Source organism: Sander lucioperca, chromosome 5, assembly GCF_008315115.2.
Source record: "Sander lucioperca isolate FBNREF2018 chromosome 5, SLUC_FBN_1.2, whole genome shotgun sequence".
In the NCBI taxonomy this organism is placed as follows: Eukaryota; Metazoa; Chordata; class Actinopteri; order Perciformes; family Percidae; genus Sander; species Sander lucioperca.
Genome location: NC_050177.1, coordinates 18,809,433 through 18,832,840, shown reverse-complemented (window position 1 = coordinate 18,832,840; position 23,408 = coordinate 18,809,433). Strand labels below are relative to the sequence as shown.

At 41.2% G+C, this 23,408-nt stretch overlaps 2 long non-coding RNA genes across 2 annotated transcripts; one reads left to right on the top strand and one right to left on the bottom strand.

Moving 5' to 3' along the window:
• Positions 1-6,729: 6,729 nt before the first annotated feature.
• LOC116048433 lies at positions 6,730-22,786 on the bottom strand. The gene is made up of 3 exons (XR_004104632.2): positions 21,839-22,786; positions 11,813-11,815; positions 6,730-6,741 (listed from the first exon to the last, which is right to left on the bottom strand). It is a non-coding gene; the product is annotated as an uncharacterized LOC116048433 (long non-coding RNA).
• LOC116048432 lies at positions 16,341-20,034 on the top strand. The gene is made up of 3 exons (XR_004104631.2): positions 16,341-16,493; positions 16,587-16,809; positions 19,968-20,034. It is a non-coding gene; the product is annotated as an uncharacterized LOC116048432 (long non-coding RNA).
• Positions 22,787-23,408: the final 622 nt, after the last annotated feature.

Genomic DNA, 23,408 nt, shown 5'->3' with positions numbered 1-23,408 from the left:
GTGCTGTGCAAACACTGCCTCTTTTATGTGAACACGCGCACCGCTGGATTGGGAAACCCTGGGTTTATTGTTTATTGTTAAAAGGATCCCCATTAGCTGTCACCAAAGTGGGACAAGCAAGTCTTCCAGGGGTCCACAACAAAAAGGAAAAAAGAATCACTTAACAATGATAATCTAAAAGCAGTAAAACATTGTAGACATCATTATAAACATCAGAAATTATTCAGAATAAGTTATTACAGTATTACGTTCATTATTACATTCACACAGTAAATATGTCCATTCACTACTCACAATTTTAAATAGTGCATTCTCAGATGGTATTTGAAAGAGACTTTGCTATTCATTTTACGTATATTCAGTGGGCAATTATTCCAATGATTGATGGCACGTGTTAACATATAATATGTTGTTAAATTGTGTTCTTACACTGGTACAGTCATGCCCTATGAGAGATGTACAACTGCGCATGTGCAGAATAAAAAGAAGAGAGGACATTCCCCCGTTCTGGTTGATACACCAAAAGATGAACATGTGTGTTTATTCCTCCGTTAAGTAGCTAAACCGGTATTCCTGTCCTAAAGATGACAGCACTAACAGCACGATAAATAACTGTTCTCGTTAAAGCATTTGATTTTGAGCGTGGTAACATCATCTGGCCATCATCAGCTGACCTAGTCAAATGAGAATGAACCTGATCACACCTAACAATTTGGTTATATAAGAAAACGGGTTGAGAAAAAAAGACTGTTTCTGAAAAATGTAGTTGTATTGAAAACCAGCCTGTTCTCTACTGTTAACCATGAGAGTCGACAGTGCATACTGATAGTGTTTGTTCTTATGGGACAATGTAATACTAACCTGGCAGCTCTGTTTTGGGCAGTTTGTAATTTCTTTAGTTGACCTTTATATGTAGATGACCATACAGGTGCACAATAATCCAGGTGACATAAAATTAAAGATTTAGCCACCTGTCCCACGATGTGTGTAGGGACATAAGAAAGACATTTCCTCACCATAGAGATACCACAACCCATCTTCTTTACTATGGTATCAATATGTTCTGCCCATGACAGCTGACTATTATTGTGCCTAGTAATTTTACTTTATCTACCTGTTCTATAGGTTCCCCAGACAAGTTCAAACTCATCTTTGGTTTAGATGAGTTTCCCAAGAAACGATCTTTTAGATAATTGATTTGGTTTTCGAGATGTTCAGTACCAACATATTTTGTTTTATCCAATCAAAAAACATATTTAACTCAGCTGATAAAACAATTTCCAGTTCACTGACAGTTTTTGCAGCATAATACAATGTGGAATCATCAGCATACATTTGTACAGTTGCTTTACACAAAACTGATGGTAAATCATTTGTGAAAATGGCGTATAAGAGTGGTCCCAGGCAGCTCCCTTGCGGGTCCAAGACTTTAGAGTGAGACCAGCTGCCAGTGTAATAAACCCGTTGCGTCCTACTTGTGAGATAACTCTTCATAAATTAGATGGTGGTTGGACTAAATCCATAGCATTCTAGTTTACAATGAGTAGATTTTGATCTATGACATTGAATGCCGCACTAAAATCAAGTAAAACTGCACCAGTCATCTTTAAATTATCCATTTCCTTGAGCCAGTCATCTGTCATTACTGTAAGGGCGGAACAAGTTGAATGGTTATGTCTATAAGCATGTTGGAAATCTATGTTCAAGCCGTTACAGTCAAATTATTCCTGTATTTGTGAGTAGACTATTCTCTCCATCAGTTTACTAAGAACTGGGAGAATGGTGATAGGTCTACTGTTCTTCCCAGTGAGTGCTAGTCTCCCATCTTTAGGTAAGGGAATAATTTACCTTCTTTCCAGATAGTGGGAAAAACACCTTTCATTAAGCATGCATTTACTATTTGACATAACGGACCACAAACATAGTCAGCTGCCAGGCCAAGTACTTTGCTGTCCAGCATGTAAGCACCCACAGAGCTGTGTTCAGGCAGGGAGTTAAACAACTTCCTTACTTCCCGCTCCTCCAAACTGGAAAGTGCACCTCTTGTCTAACATCACATCATTTTTATGAGCTTTAGATAATTAGAATCAATATTGTCCATATTCTGCCTTAGTGCATGGACCTTATTTATGAAGAAATCATTAAAATAATTCGCTATATCAGATGGTTTGGTCAGAAACATGCCTTCTGATTCCACAAAGGAAGCCCCTCCAGTTGTCCGTCTCACCATTATTTCATTAAGGGTTTTCCAGAGCTTTTTACTATCTTGCTTTACAGCATTTATTATTTGCATGTAATATTCTTTTTTCATCGATCTATTCAGTTTTGTAACCTGATTTCTCAGTTGACAGTACTTGAATCTGTCCACCACTAATCCAGACTTTACTAATGTAGATTTGGCTTCATCTCTTTCCTTCATGAGGCTCTTTATAGTCTCATTCAGCCATGGAGCTGGTCTCGCTTTTACAATAGACTTTCTCATAGGGCATGCTTATCGACAATCTTCATGAAGCTTTCCATAAAGATATTTAAGGAGACGTCAGACTCCACATCAGTCCAATCAATATCACCAACATCTGCCAAAAAACTTTCCGGAATGAATTTCTTGAACATCCTTTTATGTACTATATTGACCTTACATTTAGGAATTTTAGTTTTCCTGGTAATTGCTATAATATTATGGTCACTAAAACCCACAGATCAAGAAGTTTAGTGCAGCATTTAGGAATATGTGTGTAAATATGGTCTATGCAAGTGGCAGAAATATGGCCAGCACTGTTAGTAAAGACTCCTGTTGGTTGAGAGATCATCTGCGACAGATTACAAGCATCGATCAATGAAACTATCTTTTGTTTCATTGGACATTGATTCGCAAACCAGTCTATGTTCATATCCCCAAGTAAAAAAATATCACCATTCACATCTGTAACTCTGTCAATTAACACACATAAATCATTCAGATATTGCACATCAGTCCCAGGAGGTCTATAGCAGCAGCCGATCAGCACGGTGCGGAAGGTGAGGAAGATGCACTTTGACCCATAGAGATTCTAAACTATCAGAGATAAACTCAGAGCACAGTGTTGCCGGAAAGTTATTTCTGATATATAATGCTATGCCACCCCCATGTTTGTTCCTGTCCCTTCTAAAAATATTATAGCCATCAATGGAAATCTCTGTGTCAAGAACAGTAGCATCCAGATGGGTCTCCGATATGGCCAAGATATGAATGGTGTTTTCTGTAATCAGATAGTTAAGTTCATGTAACTTATTTCTGATGCTGCAGACATTCAAATGGGCCATAACAAGACCATTTGAAACAGGAAAGAGATGCTTATCATCAATGGGCCTACTATCCATAAACAATGTAGTTCAGTTCAGTCTATATGAGCTCAAGTTAAGGAAACCAGAGGACTAGTCTCTCGCTCCAGCTCCTGGCCATTGGTGCCATTCTAATCCTTATGCTTTTGGGCAGGGGGATGGACAATAAGCTTGTCATGTCGGATGTAGGCTATGTCACCTTGTTCTCTGGCAGCTTTCATGGCTGGAATGAGTTCCTTACACTTTTGCCTGACAGCTTCAGTGTAGGCCTCATTCACATAGATGTTGGTGCCTTTCAGATCCTTAGCCTTTCCCAGAACAGCCATTTTATCTTTGTATCTGAGGAATTTGATCATGATAGCCCTAGGTCTCTTTCCAGAATATCCGGATGGATTGTCAGTCCTATGTGCACGTTAATCACCATCTGACTACTGTCCAGGTGAAGTTTCTCATTGATCACACACCTGACTTTGTCTTCAGTCTCCTTCCAGCTTTCATTCTGGGCCTCAGGAATGCCATCCACAACAAGGTTATTCCTTCTTGTTTGACACTCCAAGTAGTCCGCTTTCTCAGTCATCTCTGCCAATTTCCCCTGCATTGTTTTGGTTTCAGCACAAGCAGTTGTTCTCTCTGACTCAATTTTGTCATTTTTCTTTGTTAGATCATCAATGTCCTTCTGGGAGAATTGCAGGCTGCTTCTCAGCTCCTGTGTCTCCCTGGTCAATTTGTCAATCCAAGTGTTCACATTGTTCAACAGTAATTTCACAACAGTCTTGAAGTTGCTTTCTTACTGCTGCAGAAGTTGCATGAACAGATCCCTTTGTTGACTCATTAGATCTTGTACCTGGGGAAGCGACACCAACTCCTCTCCATTACTTTGGTTGCTGCTTTGGTCCTTTGCTCTGCTAGGAAATCCTCAGGCTTAAGCAGACGAAGTAGGCCAAGATAGTATCCACCAAAAATCTCAAAGTATGAAGATCATCTACCGCTTTGCACTAGGTTTCTTATAAAATATATAGTCTCAGAGTGGATAATTTAAAAAATGTAAGTTGTTAAGTTAAGATAAAACAATTTAAAGGAGGGAATGTGTGCCATGTTAGGCCATGCCACGTAAGAAAAGCAAAGCTGTTGATGATGTTGACTCTGAGCATAGCCAACAGACAGACGATGCCCACGCTGGCGCTAGCACCGTAGCCGACACCGGTGCAGATGCTAGTTTACTGACACTTCATGAAGATGTGAGTGAAATTACAGCCAACATCTCCAGAGTTATCGACAAAAAGCTAAGCCCACTATCAGAGCTCTTAAAAATACATCCATATCGTCGGACTTCCAGAAGAGGCTGAGGGGAATTACCCGACTCAGTTCTTCGAGACCTGGTTCCCTGAAATCCTTCACATTGAAGCGAAGTCGGGTCGAGTGAAGTTGGAGAGAGCTCACCGCTCACTGGCCCCGAAGCCCACCTCCACCTAGAGACCACGACCGGTGCTGGTTAGGTTCCATAACTACCAAGATAAACAGCGAGTAATGAATGCGGCGTGGGAGATGGGACGGAAAAATCAAGCGCTGAAATATGAAGACGCAACGGTGATGATATTTCAGGACCTTTCCGCATCCGTTCTCCGCAGGAGGAAGGGATACGATGCAGTGAAGAAGCAGCTGAGAGCACTCGGCGCTGACTACAGGCAAATCTACCCTGCGTCTCTGAGAGTCACCTGTCGCGGATCCACCAAGGTGTTCCACGACCCAGCCGCGGTGGAGAAATACGTCCAGTCACTGAAGGAGGCCCTCCGTGACGATGTGTGAACATTACTCTGTAAGTTTTTCATGCTGAATCGCTGATTAGTCAGACTTTTACTATGTGCTACATTTAGACAATGGGCATACTTTGTGCAGTATCTAAAGTACTGAGTTTGTTAGCTTTGTAGGCTCACATAAGCAATGCCTCCCGACCCCCCGGATGGACGTCTTTCTTTTGTTGCTAGAGAACCCTCTCACTCGAGCTCCTGTTAGTGTAGGAGTAGGACAGTGTCTATGTTTAATGCCAATGTTCGGCAAAGTGTGCTTTAGATACACTGTTTTCTGTTATAACCGTTATTGTGTTATGTTCTGGTTCTATTTGGCTCACTCTGTTATAGACTACTTTACGGGCGATATGTGTTCAGGCATTATTTTATTTCATAGTCAGTAACTATGTCAGTTTTGAAGTTATGCACCTGGAACGTGAATGGTGTTCATACACCTGTCAAATAGAAAAATATTCTAACTTATCTTAAAAGGGAATGTGTTGACATAGCACTGTTGCAAGAAACACACTTAAATGACAGTGAACATCTGAAATTACAACAGGGAGGTTTTGGACAGGTTTATTTTTCATTCTTCACTTCAAGGAGTAGATGTGTGGCCATCTTAATCCAGAGAAATTTACCATTCAAACTTCTAGACTGTACAAAAGACTCAGTGGGTTGCTATGTGATAGTGAGAGGCGTACTTTACGGGGAAGAAATTGCTGTAATGAATATTTATAACCCACCTGGATATCCAAGTAATCTTTTGACTAAGTCTTTCTCTAAAGTGATAGATCTTAACATTAGAAAAACTTTACTGGGGGAGATGCTTTTTTCTCTTCTCTCAACTTTCCTAGTTTATCTGCTGACCAGAAAACATCTCTCCAAGCTCCTATATCTAAGAAGGAAGTTCTTGATGCTATTAAAGGGTTACAATCTGGCAAAGCTCCGGGTCTAGAAGGATTCAGTAGTGAATTCTTCAAAGAGTTCCATGACTTATTGATTGACCCTCTTCTAAATATGTTTAATGACTCTTTTAAGAAAGGTATTTTACCGCAGTCTCTGAGAGAAGCGCATATCTCTCTAATTTTAAAAAAGGGCAAAATCCCAGAGGACTTTGCATCATACACCATCTCCCTGTTGAATGCTGATTTGAAGCTCCTCTCTAAAATATTAGCAACAAGACTAGAAAGCTTACTCCCTATTCTTATAAATGACGACCAAACTGGTTTCATCAAAGGTCGCAATTCATACAATAACATGCGCAGATTACTAAATACAATCCAAGATTTTCAACAGCGGTCTTAGAATGGTCTGGTGCTTTCTCTGGACGCGGAGAAAGCATTCAACCGCGTGGAAATGCCATACTTGTTTTACATACTACATAAATTTGGCTTGGGTGAAAAAATTATAAACTGGATAAAGCTACTCTATACGAATCCCCTCTCAGCAGTGCTTACAAACGGGTTGTGTTCTTCTAACTTCCAAATTTTAAGAGGTACAAGGCAAGGATTCCCTCTGTCGCCCTTGCTTTTTGCCATGGCGATTGAGCCTCTCGCTGAGGCAATCAGGAGCAATAAAAATAAACACGGTCTCACCATTGGCACGAGACAGCACAAGATTACTCTGTATGCTGATGATGTCTTGATTGTCTTGACTAAGCCCGAGGTATCTATCCCAGCCCTTATTGAGACCATCAATATATTTAGTACTTTTTCTGGCTACAAGATAAATTACAGTAAATCGGAAGTAATGCCACTAGGCAGTCTGAAACAAATACCCAAAACTCCATCTTCCTTTCAAGTGGTCACCAGAAAGTTTTGTATATTTGGGAATACGTATAACATCTTCCTTTGACCAATTGTATAAAGCAAATTTCCCACCCATATTTGAATGTATAAGGTTGGACCTTGAGAGATGGAACATGCTCCCAATTTCCTGGCTAGGCCGTGTTGCACTGCTGAAAATGAACATCCTCCCCAGGCTACTTTACCCAATACAAATGTTCCCAGTTATGTTCCTCCATAAGACCATCAAGCAGCTAAATAGCTGGTTTAGTTCCTTTATATGGTCTAAGAAGAAACTACGCCTCAAAATAGCTACATTATGTCTGTCTTCCACAGAAAGGGGTGTTGATCTCCCAGACATTAGAAAATTCCATCTGAGTGTTCATCTATGTACTATAGCTGACTGGCTGTGTGGTGAGGCCACATCTCTCTGGTTGGATGTAGAAAGTTCAATGTCCAGATACCCTTTAAGTAATCTTTTGTTTATTAGGAAAAATACATCTTTGAAGTCTGCTTGTACCAACCCAATTACAATTTCTACAGTTAAGGCATGGCATGCCATTAGAAAATTAGAGGGCAGATCTCGATTCACCTCTGTCTTTACTCCAATATGCGATAACCCTGATTTCCCTCCTGGAGTGATGGACAATAACTTCCGGATTTGGGTAAATAAAGGAATATCTACTTTACACAAACTACTGGAAGGTTCTACCATGATGTCCTTTAATCAGTTGAAAAGGAGATATGACATTCAGCAACAGGACTTCTTTCGATATTTGCAAGTAAGAAACTTCGTTACAAAGGATACTACAATCCCTCAGTGTCAAAATATTACACATGTAGAGAGACAGCTCTTTTTACAGAAATCCGGTAAGTCTATCAGTTTATTCTATAATATCCTTAAGGGATATAACACCACAAACCCCTATTTTCTGAAGGGCTTATGGGAAAAAGAACTTAATGTTAATATATCAGATGATGGTTGGAGTGATGCTTGGAAGAGTGCAAAAACGCTGTGTGTTTGTAACCGAGTGAGAGCCATGCAATTGAAGCTCCTACACAGGGCCCATATATCTCCCTCTCAACGCCATAAATTCAACTCTAATTCATCTCCACTCTGCCCCAAGTGTAAAATAGAAACTGGTAGTCTTACACATTGTGGTATTGTCGAAAAGTGCAGCGGTTCTGGCAGGTCATTGGGCAGGAAATCAATAAGATTCTATCTACTAATAGAAATAATAATCCCTTATGTCTGTTACTTGGCATATCTGATTTGTCCATTACTGATAAAGTTAGAAGAAAATTCCATCAAACACTTGCTTTCTGTGCCAGGAAGTGTATTCTCTTAAATTGGATAACAGATAAAGTTCCATCCATCCCATGAATATATTGAATATATTGCTTTGGACTATCTGACGTGTAAACTACACAGCAAAGATGATGTGTTTCGTAAAACATGGGAACCCTTTTTTGTCATATGTTGGTTTAAATATTTCTACCATTCTTGCAAGAGGGTTTGTATCATAGCTGAGAACGCTCTGCCTCGTAAATGACGTCCCAGCATTTAATTAACATGTTTTTGTCTCTGTGTACCTTTCTTTAACTATATGAACGTATTATGCACTGCAATGTACACTTGGTTTATTTTACTTTTATTTTACTTGATTATTTTATTTGTATAGGATGACTCCTGAATCTCTCGCCTGTATAAATTTGAATTTAAATGTATGTGTGAGCCAAATGTATGTTTATGTTGTATGTAGGTTATGTTTGCTTCTGTCATATGTGTTCTTGTTTTATCTTTGACATTTTAATAAACATATATGGAAAAAAAATGGTTATTGGGGGCCAAAGCAGTGAAGCTCTGTAGTCATCCATCGTGTTTCTACCTTTTCTTATTATGTGTGTTTGCTTTTTTGTCTTTCAGGTACACCTGTGTTAGCGCTGACAGCATCTGCTGATACCAAGAACAGACGCCGGGTGACCAAGCTGCTGCATATGGAGAATGCAACTGAAGTGGCTGTGTACGGTGGCCGACAGGGGCAGACGCCCTGCAACTTAAGAAAACACACGCAAATAGACAAAACACAAGCAAATTAAGAAAACAACTTAATTAATTTGACAACACATGCGCAGCATTCAGCAAACACGCTGCAAATACCACAACACAACCAAATACATAAACGCATTGCAAATAAAAAACGATGCAAAAAGAAAAGCACGCAAACCCTGAAAAAAGAAGCGATGCAAAAAGAAAAACAACTTCATTAATTTGACAACACATGCGCAGCATTCAGCAAACGCGCTGCAAATATCACAACACAACCAAATACATAAACGCACTGCAAATACACACAACACAACCAAATACATAAACGCACTGCAAATACACACAACACAACCAAATAGATAAACACGCTGCAAATATGAAACGATGCAAAAAGAAAAGCACACCAACCCAGAAAACAAATGCAACAAAAAAACGCAGCATCCAGATTACACAACGGAAGTTCTCCAGGCCTCTAGAGGGAGTAGCTAGTGGAACAGCTATATTTTTGACCGTTATTAACCGATATTAAATTCATATTATTATTATTATTATTGTTATTATTATTAATAACATAATATGTTATTAATATACAGTCTATGCTCCCGTCTCATGCCCTCCCGGCTGGTGCTGTCCCCGAGCTTCGGCTTTTCAAAATAAAAGCTTGCGTCTGGTCCGCTATGTGTTTGTACTTTGGTGTGTTGGGTGTTTGTGAACTAAACAGTACGGCAATCATGCTGATGAATACAATAACTTTTTCAGCAGATGTCTTACTTACAACACGTTGGAGTTAGCAAAGCAGTTTTGTGTTTATATGTGCGAACGAGATTTATTCAGTTTGATAAATCCCACGGTAAATTGGCTGGTTTACTAACAGGGAGGGACTAGAAATCCTGTCAGTTTTTTGTATTTCAAGAGCGAATTTCTCCACAATATGAATACAGATTGATCACTTATTTTGTTGGTAACCGTTGTTGTATAATCACAATATTACACTTGAGGAGGCCTACACTTCAGTAATTTCGGACCTCGAAATTAAACCCTCTCATATGGCTTAAACAAACGTCAACGTTAAACGCTGATGCAGTTTTAAATGTTTTATCACCACGAGTTTACAGACGTCTCTGCTGATTGAGTATCACCTGGGACCTGAGCCGAGACACACCCACCAAACGAGAGAAAACATATCTCAAACATAGATTTAATATTTACAGTCTATGCAGTTTATGCAGTTTCTCTCTCTCCCTCTCTCCCCGTGAGGTCGAAAATCCAGCTGTTCCACTAGCTGCTCCCTCTAGAGGCCTGGAGAACTTCCGTTGTGTAATCTGGATGCAGCGTTTTTTTGTTGCATTTGTTTTCTGGGTTGGTGTGCTTTTCTTTTTGCATCGTTTCATATTTGCAGAGCATTTATCTATTTGGTTGTGTTGTGTGTATTTGCAGTGCGTTTATGTATTTGGTTGTGTTGTGTGTATTTGCAGTGCGTTTATGTATTTGGTTGTGTGTATTTGCAGTGCGTTTATGTATTTGGTTGTGTTGTGATATTTGCAGCGCGTTTGCTGAATGCTGCGCATGTGTTGTCAAATTAATGAAGTTGTTTTTCTTTTTGCATCGCTTCTTTTTTCGGGGTTTGCGTGCTTTTCTTTTTGCATCGTTTTTTATTTGCAGTGCATTTATGTATTTGGTTGTGTTGTGGTATTTGCAGCGCATTTGCTGAATGCTGCACATGTGTTGTCAAATTAATGAAGTTGTTTTCTTAATGTGCTTGTGTTTTGTCTATTTGCGTGTGTTTTCTTAAGTTGCAGGGCGTTTGCCCCTGTCGGCCACCGTAGCTGTGAGCCCAAACAGGACAAACATCAGGCTTGGACTGACACAGGTTCCTTCCAATGACTTCAGCTGCATGGACTGGGTAGTGAAGGAGGTCAAAGATAAGGCACTGTCAATGTTCCCCATCATTATTTATTTCAACAGATGATGATAGAACCTTAGTCCGGGATATGTTGGAGGAGTACAGGAGCTCTTTTAGTTTTTTAGACACTGCTTGTCTCTTCACTAGCAGGTCAGCCTGTATAGGATTTAGCACTGAAGTTATTGAGGCAGTGGTAGAACACAGCGAACACATATTTGATTTGGCTTACATTATTAGCAACCTTCCAGTATTCAGAGCACGACATGCAAGAGAAATTCTACTAGTAATTAGTGAGGTTTTTGGTGATATTGAGTTGGATATAGAGCCTACTTCCCACGAGGACAGCTTCACAGAGCCATACATGGATTACACAGGTTATTTTGATGATGAGGATGAGGACTCAAGTGAGATGGGAACCCAACACAGCAGCACAGACTCAGACTATCACCACCATTCAGGTGCGGGCCATAAGTGTCTCTTACAGCAACTCAGAATATTACTCAACCTGAACTCAACCTAAGCTGTGGTCTTGTATTTTGTTAAGATTTTAAATTACTTTGCCATGTACAGTTTCTTGAACCAATGCAATTGATTAAAGCTGAGTGTCACTGTTGCTCAAAACTGTGTGTCACTGTTGCTCAAATCTGTTTTTCACCTGTTAAAATAGATTGATTAATGATACTTGCATCATGGTAAAACAAAGTTTGCAATTTGTTTACTATGTGATAATAAAACAATGACACATGGTACCTTTATTTCTCTTTTTAATCTAAGTTTCAGAAGTGACAGGTAGTCAACGTGCAAGTGCAGTTAAACACAAATATTTACAGTCTTATTTACAAAGTAACGTTTTCAAATGGGTAGGTTCCTCCACTCTTTTAATTTGGACCTCATCCATCCCCGCAACTCACTGTAATTCAGTTTTGAGAGAAGCTCTCTGTTGAACTTTGGGAAGGCTGTGAACTCTCTGCCTGATTGGTCTTTGAACAGCTCAGCCTCTCTGATCACCTCAACCAGGATCAGGATGTCCTGACTCTGGCGAGCAGCATGTAATAGTCCATGATTGGCTGAGTGGGCTTGTCCTTGTTACGGAATGGCACTGGCGGTTGGACCCAAAAGCAGACGACAATAAGATTAAGTGATTTAATGCGTGAACATATATAGGCTACAATAATTGTGCTGGTGGCAAAGGGGGGTTGTGTCAAGGGGATCCTGTGGTGAGTGGTGGGTGCAGTGCGCTCTCCAGAGCGTGCCCAGTAAATAGGTGGCGATGATCATGTGGTATGGCCTCTTCCAGAGTCCAACAAACAATTGAGGCTTGTATCCAATCCTTACAATCAGAGAGGAGCAGGCGGGGATGCAAGCAGGCAGGCAGGCAGGATAAACAGGAAGCGTGAGTACGAGCAAGCAAGGCAGGCTGCAACAAGAGAGAACACACAAACGGTTTAGCTACACAAGCTAAAACACCAAGAACACAGATTAACACAGGGAGCCAGGAGTGCAACTATACCACACTAGTAGACTGTACGATCTGGCGACGAGTGGATCACAGAGCTGGCCTTAAGTACTGCAGGATGATGATTAGGGAATGAGCTTCACCTGGCGCCACCTGCCAGCTAAGCCGCGCCCACAGCTCACAGTAATCAGCACAGGAGGGAGAAACATGAGGGGAAACAAACAGGGAAATAAACAAAGCACACAAAACAAGGAGAAGAACGGGCTGCCATGATGACATCATGACAGTCCTTGCTGAGATGGTGTGAAGGCACTCTGTCTTCGACCGCAAGGTGGTAGATCCGGTGAAGTGACTTGTTCCCTCGGACGACAAACTGGTGGTGCGTGCGAACAAACAAGTCTAGATTGTCAAATATGATGGCATATGTAGGTGGTGGAGTTGACCATGTTGGTGATGCTTCTACAGGCAAAACTCCAACACCCAGATGTGCCATTTCCTCATCCGTTAGTGAACTGAAGGTGAACACAGGTGTGCCATCGGCAGGCCCCTGGTCAGTCTGCAGATCCGTCGGTAAAGTACTGGTGGTGGAGCCAGCAGCTCCCTGTGTGGCAATGGTGCCAACTGAAGTGCCTTGGGTAGTTTCATCTGTAGAGAAACAAAGAAAAAAGAAATCAACATAATGGATAAGTGGACTACACAAGTTAGCATTGAGCGCTGACACATTAATACCCCAAAAGCAATAATAATATCACTGACAATTGTCATGGATAGAGCAATTTGGCAACCTTAATGGCTGGTCCCTCTCACCTGTTAAGATGCACTGCTCCATGCTTTGTGTAGCTGTGTCCCGGTCCACCGTGCCACTTAGTGCTCTTGTTGCACTAGCTCCCTCGGCATCCATATCCCTGTGTGTGTTTTCCGCTCCTGGAATAGCACGTCCTTCATCCGCATCCGTGCCTCCATGTTCCTTTTGGGAGTTAAGGAAGACTTCATAGCCTACTTTCAGTAGCTGTAAGTCTTCGCCGCAGGTCGTTGCTAACTGCTTTTGTTTTCCAACAGCATGAATGTGTGTGGTTGTTATGCCCAGTTTGCTTAACCTTTTGTAAACTGCTTTTTTCGCCCCACCATACTGAAGCACACTGTTCACATAGTAGGCAAAGGCCGACAAGCGTGGTTCCCTTCCTTTCAAGGCTATAGCAGCAGAAACACAAGTGGGATGGGGAGATCCTTTGGTGATTTGCGAAAATATGGAAAACGTGAGTGGTGCCATAGACTGGAGATCTGACTGCAAGTTTGCAAAAGAAAACGCCTTCAAATCATCAGCTGATGTCCGCCAAAGCATGAAACCCTTGAGTGGGTTACAAAGGAACTTGATCTCATCCTCGATGACTTGAAGGATGTTTTGCTTAAGTGGTTCTAAGAGGTCTTTGTGTTTGACTATCTGATTGGCAGCCTGTCTCCAATTCTGCTTTGCGATGTTTTCCACAATGCCTGCTGTGTTTGCTTGACATACAATTCTGTCACCCTTTGGATGGGATGGGTAGTGAATAATAACTTGAAACACAAACCAAAGAGTTCATTAGTAAACAGCTAGTATACTCAGATTCAGACAATTATGAATATGTTATCCTGGGGAGCCAAATATTGATACAGCACCTAGATGCATCAAGCCTTTATCAACAATGTAGCTAAATTCCCAAGATCAAGATGTTCTCACAAGGCAACCGTGTTCATTACAGATTAGGCAGTATACACTTTTTTAATTACAGCCAATCTATACACTATAAAGATAAGATACTGGTGTGGGTGATTTGTGTATGTCATATGGATATAAATAATATGGGCGTGTATATGCTATAGCTATAATAAATAATAATAAAAACATGGGGGTGAGACAATCAAGGCTGAAGAAGATTCTCTGACATATTCTACTGTGTAGGGAATGGGGTTTGATGTTCTCTAGGATCAGCTTTTTTTAGTCATTTGGGATCCTAGTAGCTACATTTCCTGCCTGTGTACTAGGCCTAACGTTACATCAGTGATTTCAGCACTTTGATATGCCAATGTCACAATAACAGACTTAACCAAATACAAGTGTCTTTTGACCTCTGTCAAACTTTGCTGTGCCGTCTTTGGGATTACATTCTCTGTAGTCGGCCTCGAGTATTTTGGAGCTGGAGGCGCTGTTGGTGTTGGGGGTTGGGGACACGTCTTGGAAGGGGTCGGCACTCTGTCCCGTTTTTCGGAGCGTTTCTTGCCTACGGTTGACGATACAGTTGATGACTCGGCACTTGCCTGTAATGTGACGGTTGAGGTTGATGCTTCTGCTGGGCTTGTTTCTTTCTCTGGTTCTTGCCATCTTCTAAAAACATCTAACTCATCCTCTAGTCTACCAAGCAAGCGGAAGCAACGCATGCAAATCCGACCAGATTTAGACACATTTTCAGACAGCGGTAGCCCTAATTCTGTTAGCTGCTCGCTAATGCTTTTTTCACTTGGATCCTTCTTTTGGAATATGGACCGGGAACCTGAAATGGTGCCCTTTATTCGTAAATTCTCATTACACAAACGGCAAATATCCTTTACCGACATGTTGCTTGCTTGCTGAGCTAACGAGCTATGCTTTGCCTGCAGCAGCAGGGGTAGCCTGGCTTGTGGTTGTATTTTTGTCGTTGCTCTGTTAGTACGTCATACGCTTCATTGATCAGATTGGTTGATTTGGCCCGTCTATCACCCACATAGGTGGTGATAGACAGATGGTTTATCCAATCAGCTAACCAGTATTTTTGCCCCTTCCCAAAAGTTCTCCAACGGAAAGGTCCCAGATGGATATGCTGAGCAAATGTGAAGCAATCCATCTGGCGGAGTCAGGTTAGTCATTGAGTGCATACTACTCCAATGCATTAATTGTACATTTCAGAAAAATAAGGCCCTATGACAATATGGTCAAAGTGCATACAGTTTGATTTGGTATTAGGCAACTTCATGAAAACTTTTAGACTTATTGTGATTAAATTTCATTGTGTTTTGCAGTTTAGTTATGCAACGACAACAACATTATCATCAACAGGTGAAGAGGAATATGAGGAACAATTCTTTACACAGCAACCCTGTTTTTTTTCATTCACGAAAATGAATGTAAAAAAATAAGGACACAACAAACGGCGTTTTAAAACGTTGAACTGGACAGTGGTTATAGCAAAAGGTATACGGAGTGTGCATCCTTATTGCAGTTTTGCATTTAAGGATCACAATGTCCAGACGATTGGGTCCACAAGAAATGCCCCTCTATTTGTATGTTCTGGCTATTGCCTTTTTGATGACTACCCTGTCAAAGTTCAGGTAACAGCAAAGTAAAGTAAAGGCAGTATTGTCCTTCAGTGGAGACAAAGTCTGGCACCACTGCGATCAACTCAAAAGACGGCCTGTACGTGCAGATGAAAGGGATGCCATAGCTAAAGCACTCACCACACACTGCCTCGAAGTCTCCACCTCGAAAAATTAGATAAGTTGGAGGACAATGTTGTGGCATCTGGATGTCGGGATGAGGTACCAAAGACCGATGTCATGAAAACACTGGCATATAATAGTAGGCAAAAATACAGAACACACAAAAAGGAAATTATTAGTCTTCAAATGATGCAAGAGGAAGAGCAGGGATCTGAGGATGCAGTTATTCAGAAAATAATACTGCACCCCCAAAGGCATAATGCTTTGGTCGGACAAAACTGTCAACATCTTCCATGAACGATGCAAGGAAGACGTTGTGTATATAGATGTAACGGGTAGCATCGTGCATAAAGAAAAAGGAGAAACTGAACCCTTTCATGTCTATGAAATGGTTGTATAACATCCATCAAGAGGATCCTCCCCTGTCCCTGTGGCCACATACTTGACAAGTGACCATACCACAGCATCTGTGTCGTATTTCTTAGGGTCATTTGTAACACACACAACAAAACTCCATGGAAAGAAAGTAAAGAAAAGGCCAGTTATGCTTATTTGTGATGGCTCCATTGTACTTTTTCTATCACTGTCCTATAACTTCTGCGGAATGAGCCTTCAGGAACTGCTCTGCAGATATTATAGGATTGTGACAAGACAAGGGCAGGAGGATTCTATGGGGTTACCAATTTTGCATCGCTGTTTGAGTCACGTCATGAAAAATGAAGGACCTCTGCCGGAAACAGTGAGTGATTGCTATCCATCAATATGCTCATTATTTCTACATCATAACATGAGAAATCGTTGTAATATTAATTTTAAAAGTGTTTTCTTGCAGTGCCTCAAGACATTACCACCTGGCCATGCATGTGTTTGGTCGAATGACACAGGCCACAACACTTGAAGAGATGGATGAGGTGTTTATCAGTGCCACGATTGTTTTCTCCAGTTCCCACAGTGGAACTAATGTTGAGAAACATTTTCAAAATCTTCAGAAACTGTTGACTGAAAGAGGACAATGTGGCATTGATGACACAGCCATTTTGGAGCAAGACTTTGTGGTATGTAATTAAGAACAACTGCTGGCGCTGCTCTGCTGCGACTCGGGCTACCTTGTGCTGATGCCTGATTGTTTTTGTTCGTTTTGTGTGGTTGTATGTGGCTTCTTATGAACTTTTGGTGTTTTTTATCCTAACACGGTGCTCAAGCTCAACACAATGCTGTTTTTACTGTTTTTACTGAGAGGACTGCTTGTGATCCCAATTGTTTGGCTTGTATGCCACTCCACGCCAGCACTATGCCGACCGTGCTCCTGAGCTACACTCGGGACCAGCTCCTGCTTCTGCGGCCCAGTCAAACGCCTTCCCCTCAGCTACCGAGGGAGCTGCTTGCCCGAAGTCCAACGGCAGGTTGCAGTGGACGGACGCGGAAAAGGGGGAAACACTGCGGAGTACGACAGAGACTCTCGGAGAAGAGCACACAGACCACCGCTGCCCTCCATGCTTCTCTGCAACGTCCACTTGCTGAAGAGCAACGTTGAGGAGCTCAAAGTCAACACCAGATTTCTACATGAGTACCGTGAATCATGCCTGCTTGTTTTCACTGAGACGTGGTTGCAGGAGGACGTTCCTGACTCGCTCGTCTCTCTGGACGGCTTTTCCCTGGTGCGTTCTGACAGGACTGATAACTCTGGCAAGAGCAGAGGCAGCGGTACCTGTGTTTATGTCAACAACAAGTGGTGTTCGCAGTTCACGACGAGAGAGTCGGTCTGCAACCTCGACATTGAGCTGACATGTTTAAACCTAAGACCCTTTTATCTCCCACGTGAAGTCGGCGACTTCATATTATGCACCGTTTACCCAGTGGAAACGCTGCAAATGCAGCTACTGCCATAGCAGACTGTGTTCACAGGCAACTAAAACACACTCCTGAAGCCCCCTGTTTTATTTTAGCTGATTTTAAACTTGAGCCTGCTTTACCAGGGTTTAATCAATATGTGGATTGTAATACAAGAGGTACAAATATTCTTGACAAATGCTATGGTAATGTTAAGAATGTGTACACCGCTAAGGTTAAACCCCCTCTAGATCTTCTGATCACAATGCTGTCCACTTAATCCCCATGTACAAGTCCTATAGCCTACATCTTTATTTCTTTATTTATTTTCACTAATTCACAAGTGTGAAATGTTTAATGGCTCTCCCTCTCTTTAATGGAAGTGGTTTGAGATTTCTATGATGTAAAACAAAAAACTTAAAATGAGTGGAGTTGCAATTTTACGACGGTCCCTAAGTACGTCTATTGTGACGGGCGCGTTGGACAGACATTCAGTTCTTTGCGCTCTTAACTGCGTTGTCATTTTTTAGTTAAAAATAACTATGAAACGTCTGTCTAAATTAGCTCTCCAACATGCCCTGAAACTGAGTGAAATCTAGGCTTTGACACGGACCTGTTGAAGGTAACATCCATGAAAACCGACGAATGTCAAACATTAAACTAACTTCACCCCGGTCTTGTTCTAAACGTTTCCAAGACTGAAGAGATGGTGTTTGACCCTCAGGGAGTCGGTGACCACAGGCCTGTGGTCATCTACAAACAAACCATCACTCAGGTCCACTCATACAAATATCTTGGTGTTTATATTGACGAGTCACTAACCTGGAGCACACATGTCGACAGTCTCTGCTGCAGACTGCAGTAACGGTTGCATTTCTTACATCGTTTGCGAATTCATGGTGTCGATAAAAAAATTATGTTGATATTTTATCAAGCAGTCCTGGAGAGCCTGGTCAGGTACGGTATTACAGCTTGGTTTGGCAACCTCCCTGTGCAGTTGAAAACTAAACTGTTACGATTGATTCATACTGCATGGAAGATCATTGGTGTTAAAGAGCACTTATCCATGCAAAGTATTTATGAACAGGCTTCTTTGCGACAAGTAAATAGAATTGTTAGTGACACATCTCACGTTCTGCACGCAGAATATGAGCTGCTGCCATCCGGTAAGAGGTTTACAGTTCCTCGCTGCAGACCGTTTCAAAAACTAATCTATCCCAGTGTCTATCAAGCTCCTAAATAGCCGCAAGTAAAAGGCAGAGCAGGCCTGCATGGCGATGGAGATTTATAATTGTTGTACTTGTTAGGGCTGAACGATACATCAAATTTTCATTGTCATCGCGATATGAACTAGCGCGATGAACACATCGCAACAGACAGCCTGACACGATGAATAAGGGAAAACAGTTTACACACTGAGACGACGCGAAGCGTAATACGTCTCCATAGCAGCAGGTGGCGCTGCTCTGTATTGTTTCCATTAACAGTCTGATTATTTCACAGAAAATGAAAAACCGGCAGCTGATTGGACGAACGCGTCACGTGGTTCTTTTTTCTCCGGAAATTCACAGCCAGACTGTCATGGCGTCTCGTTCAGAATACGATCTCATAGTGTACTAAAATAGTTCACCGAAACGTGTTTCTGAAAACATTTTAAGCGAGAAATAGGCCATGCAGTTGCTGAATCTGTCTTCATTTCAGATCAACAAAGGTCAGTTTAAAAGATTTTCGTCGAACGTTAATTTCTTATAGTTATAATGCCTCATTTATGTGTAATTTGTTCAATAAAAGCATGTCAAAAATTATCTTTATTCAGTGGGAATAGGCTATTCAATGTTTAGGTTCGCAAAGAACCTATTAAAGCACTAAGACATGGGAACAGTATAGCTAACATTCACATTTGAATATTTATCGCAAGTCATATCGTCATCGCAATATTAAACAATGTTATCGCACATCGCAGCTTTTCCTCATATCGTGCAGCCCTAGAACTTGTGATCTCTCTTTTTTAATTTATTTTATTTATTTTGAGTAATGCTTAACTAATGCATTGCATAACACCATGTTGGGTTTTATACACCATCAGGACCATAGTACAGTCTGTGGTATGGTATTGTACAGTATCTGTTGTTTGTACATGCTGTCTGTGTTTGTTTGTTTTTAGTATGGCTGCAGCATGGGTTAAGTGCTCGAGACAAATTTCCCACGATGTGGGACAATAAAGTTAATCTTGATCTTGATCTTAAACTTGACTTTGCCGATTGCAAATGTTTACCTTGCTCCAGATAAGGAAGTGTTGGTTTTGTCAGGACATTTATTGCAGAAGTTTACATGATTTTATAAGATCCATGAATAAAGAAATATTGTTTATATTTTTTGCTAGAATGAAGTTGGACCAACACCATTCCAGCATCATTTTGAGGATATTATAGTATATTATAGTAGAGGGAGGCAGGCAAGTACAGCCCGATCCGGTTGGGGAGAGTTCTAGCCCGACCAGGCTCTTCTCCTTAACCTGTCTCTCTTAGTTATGCTGTTATAGTATTAGACTGCCGAGGGACTTACTTCCTTTGACACATGGAGCTTCTCTCTCCTCTCTCTTTCCATTTGTGTGCATCCATGTCCCAGAAATGCTTGTTACTAACCTAGCTCTGGGGAAATATTCCTTATGTTTTTGTTTTTTTTTCGCCCAGCATGATTCCTTGGGGTGGCACCAAAATCATGGTTGCAGCTGTCCCCGTGGTCCTGCTGCACGCCCTGCAGTGCCCCGTAACACCCTGCTATGCTCTGCGGTGCCCTGGAGTGCCCTGCTGCGTCCTGCTACGCCCTGCTACGCCCTGCTACGTCCTGCTACGTCCTGCTACGTCCTGCTATGCTCTGCTGTGCCCTGGAGTGCCCTGCAGTGTCCTGCTACGTCCTTCTACGTCCTGCTACGCCCTGCTATGCTCTGCTGTGCCCTGCTACATCCTGTAACGCTCTGCAGTGCCCTGCTATGCCATGAACTACTACAACTACTATTTCTAGTCATAGTTCCATTATCTTTATTGTGACTATTATTGCCACTATTCATCACACCCATAACCGGCACCTTCAGACACCGCCTACCAAGAACCTGGGTCTGTCCGAGATTTCTTCCTAAAAGGGAGTTCTTCCTCACCAAACTAAATGCTTGTGGGTCCTTGTATATTATAATGAGTGTGGTCTAGACCTACTCTAGCTGTAAAGTGTCTTGAGATAACTCTTGTTATGATTTGATACTATAAATAAAATTGAATTGAATTGAACTGAAAAGTACTTTTTTTTTGCCTCAGGCTGTGGTCTGGCCTACTTCTGAGTTAGTACTCTTCTGTAGCAGTTGATTTGAAACAGAGAAGCGAGGAGTTTATGTAACACACATAACCAGGTCTTTTGTTTTCACAAAACATGACAGATGTTCCCGACAAGGACATTAAAGTGGTAACATGCTCTCAAGATCTTGCTCCATCACAGGTAATCCATTGTGTATTGTTTACATGATGAGAGGAAGCAAAACAAAATTATTAATCTAAAACAGCTTTTTTTAACAGGTTATTGTTTATTATTTCATTTGTTGTATTGCCATGAAATGCTAATACCAATGAATATTGTATCATGTTGGTGGTATGAAAGCATGTAATTAAGGTTACGATATAATAATCTAGAAACCAACAGACAACGTAATATCTCAAAAGCAATCCACATCCTTGACAGACCAGCATGAGGAAGATACACAGGGAAGCATCATTCAAAGTACAGTTGATCCCCTATCACAGGTAATCGTATGTACAAAATATATTATCAATACAGTCAATGCAAGAAATGTATCTGTCTGTTGTTAATTGTTCTACATTTCTTTCAGTGCAATTATTTATACATGATATGTGTTTCTCTGAATGACAAAATAATAAACTAATAATAAAAGTGCAAAATAAGCGATAAAGTGAAATAAAGGAGGGAACAATTAAATTAGGAAGAGGAAGCAAAAGTACAGTAAAAATGCATAAAGAAACAAGGATTTACATTATTAACTAAGACACTAACGCCCTGAATAAGTTACACAAAGGAAATTTAGAAAAAGGAGGGCTAAAAGTGCTTAAATAAGCTTGAGCTTGGTCTGGTGATAGCCAGACTATGTCATTTGCACACTTGCGAACAAGTATACGAGTAAACTAGTTTGACAATTATAATATCAGCTGCATGAGTGGTTGTAATTGTCATACATGTAAATTAATTTACATGTACAGTACAGGCCAAAAGTTTGGACACAACCTTCTCATTCAATGCGTTTCCTTTATTTTCTATTGTTTGTTGTTTTTCTATTTACATTGTAGATTCTCACTGAAGGCATCAAAACTATGAATGAACACGTGGATTTATGTACTTAACAAAAAAGTGTGAAATAACTGAAAACATGTCTTATATTCTAGTTTCTTCAAAGTAGCCACCCTTTGCTCTGATTACTGCTTTGCACACTCTTGGCATTCTCTTGATGAGCTTCAAGAGGTAGTCACCTGAAATGGTTTTCCAACAGTCTTGAAGGAGTTCCCAGAGATGCTTAGCACTTGTTTGCCCTTTTGCCTTCACTCTGCGGTCCAGCTCACCCCAAACCATCTCGATTGGGTTCAGGTCCGGTGACTGTGGAGGCCAGGTCATCTGGCGCAGCACTCCATCACTCTCCTTCTTGGTCAAATAGCCCTTACACAGCTTGGAGTTGTGTTTGGGGATATGGTCCTGTTGAAAAATAAATGATGGTCCAACTAAACGCAAACCGGATGGCATGGCATGGCATGTCGCTGCAAGATACTGTGGTAGCCATGCTGGTTCAGTATGCCTTCAATTTTGAATAAATCCCCAACAGTGTCACCAGCAAAGCACCCCCACACCATCACACCTCCTCCTCCATGCTTCACGGTGGGAACCAGGCATGTAAAATCCATCCGTTCACCTTTTCTGCGTCGCACAAAGACACGGCGGTTGGAACCAAAGATCTCAAATTTGGACTCATCAGACCAAAGCACAGATTTCCACTGGTCTAATGTCCATTCCTTGTGTTTCTTGGCCCTGACTGATCTTCATTTGTTAAAGTAATGATGGCCACTCGTTTCTCTTTACTTAGCTGATTGGTTCTTGCCATAATATGAATTCTAACAGTTGTCCAATAGAGCTGTCGGCTGTGTATCAACCTGAAAGTGAAAAAGTTGTTAATTTTTGGATGTGTTACAGACCAACTTTGACAACTATTCAACTAATCAACTATTTTGACAAGCAATTGTGTCTTTTGTGAACGTACACTGGAAGTTTCTGGTTAGTAGTGACTCCGTTTGTATTTATTATGAATTTTTTTCATGAGGTTGGGAATCACTTGTGAATAATACTTTGTGTTTCCTGTGTTTTCAGTACATCAGGACAGCAACAACTGTCAATACTGTCAGCTCTGTGGAGCTGCGTGCTGGATCAACCAGCACGATTGATCCAGCACGCAGCTCCACCTCCCCCTAAACTACTTAAAAAGGGTAAACTAATCCTAGAACAAACAAAAGAGACGAATAACTTAACTACCGGTAATCTCCAACCCAAAGTAACACAATAAACTAAAATTAAAACTTAAAAAATTAAAATTCCAGCACCTAAGTGTGCATGGAGGTTGAGAATAACAAACCTGCTTGTGGAGAAAAAAAAGGTGAGGAGGAAGCTCCTCACTAGTGTGCTGCTGGTGTGCTCTCCATGTGCATCTGTCCCTTCACTCTCTGCCTTCTTATCACCTCCCCCACTCTACCTAAGCATGGATTACGCTCAGGTGTACAGG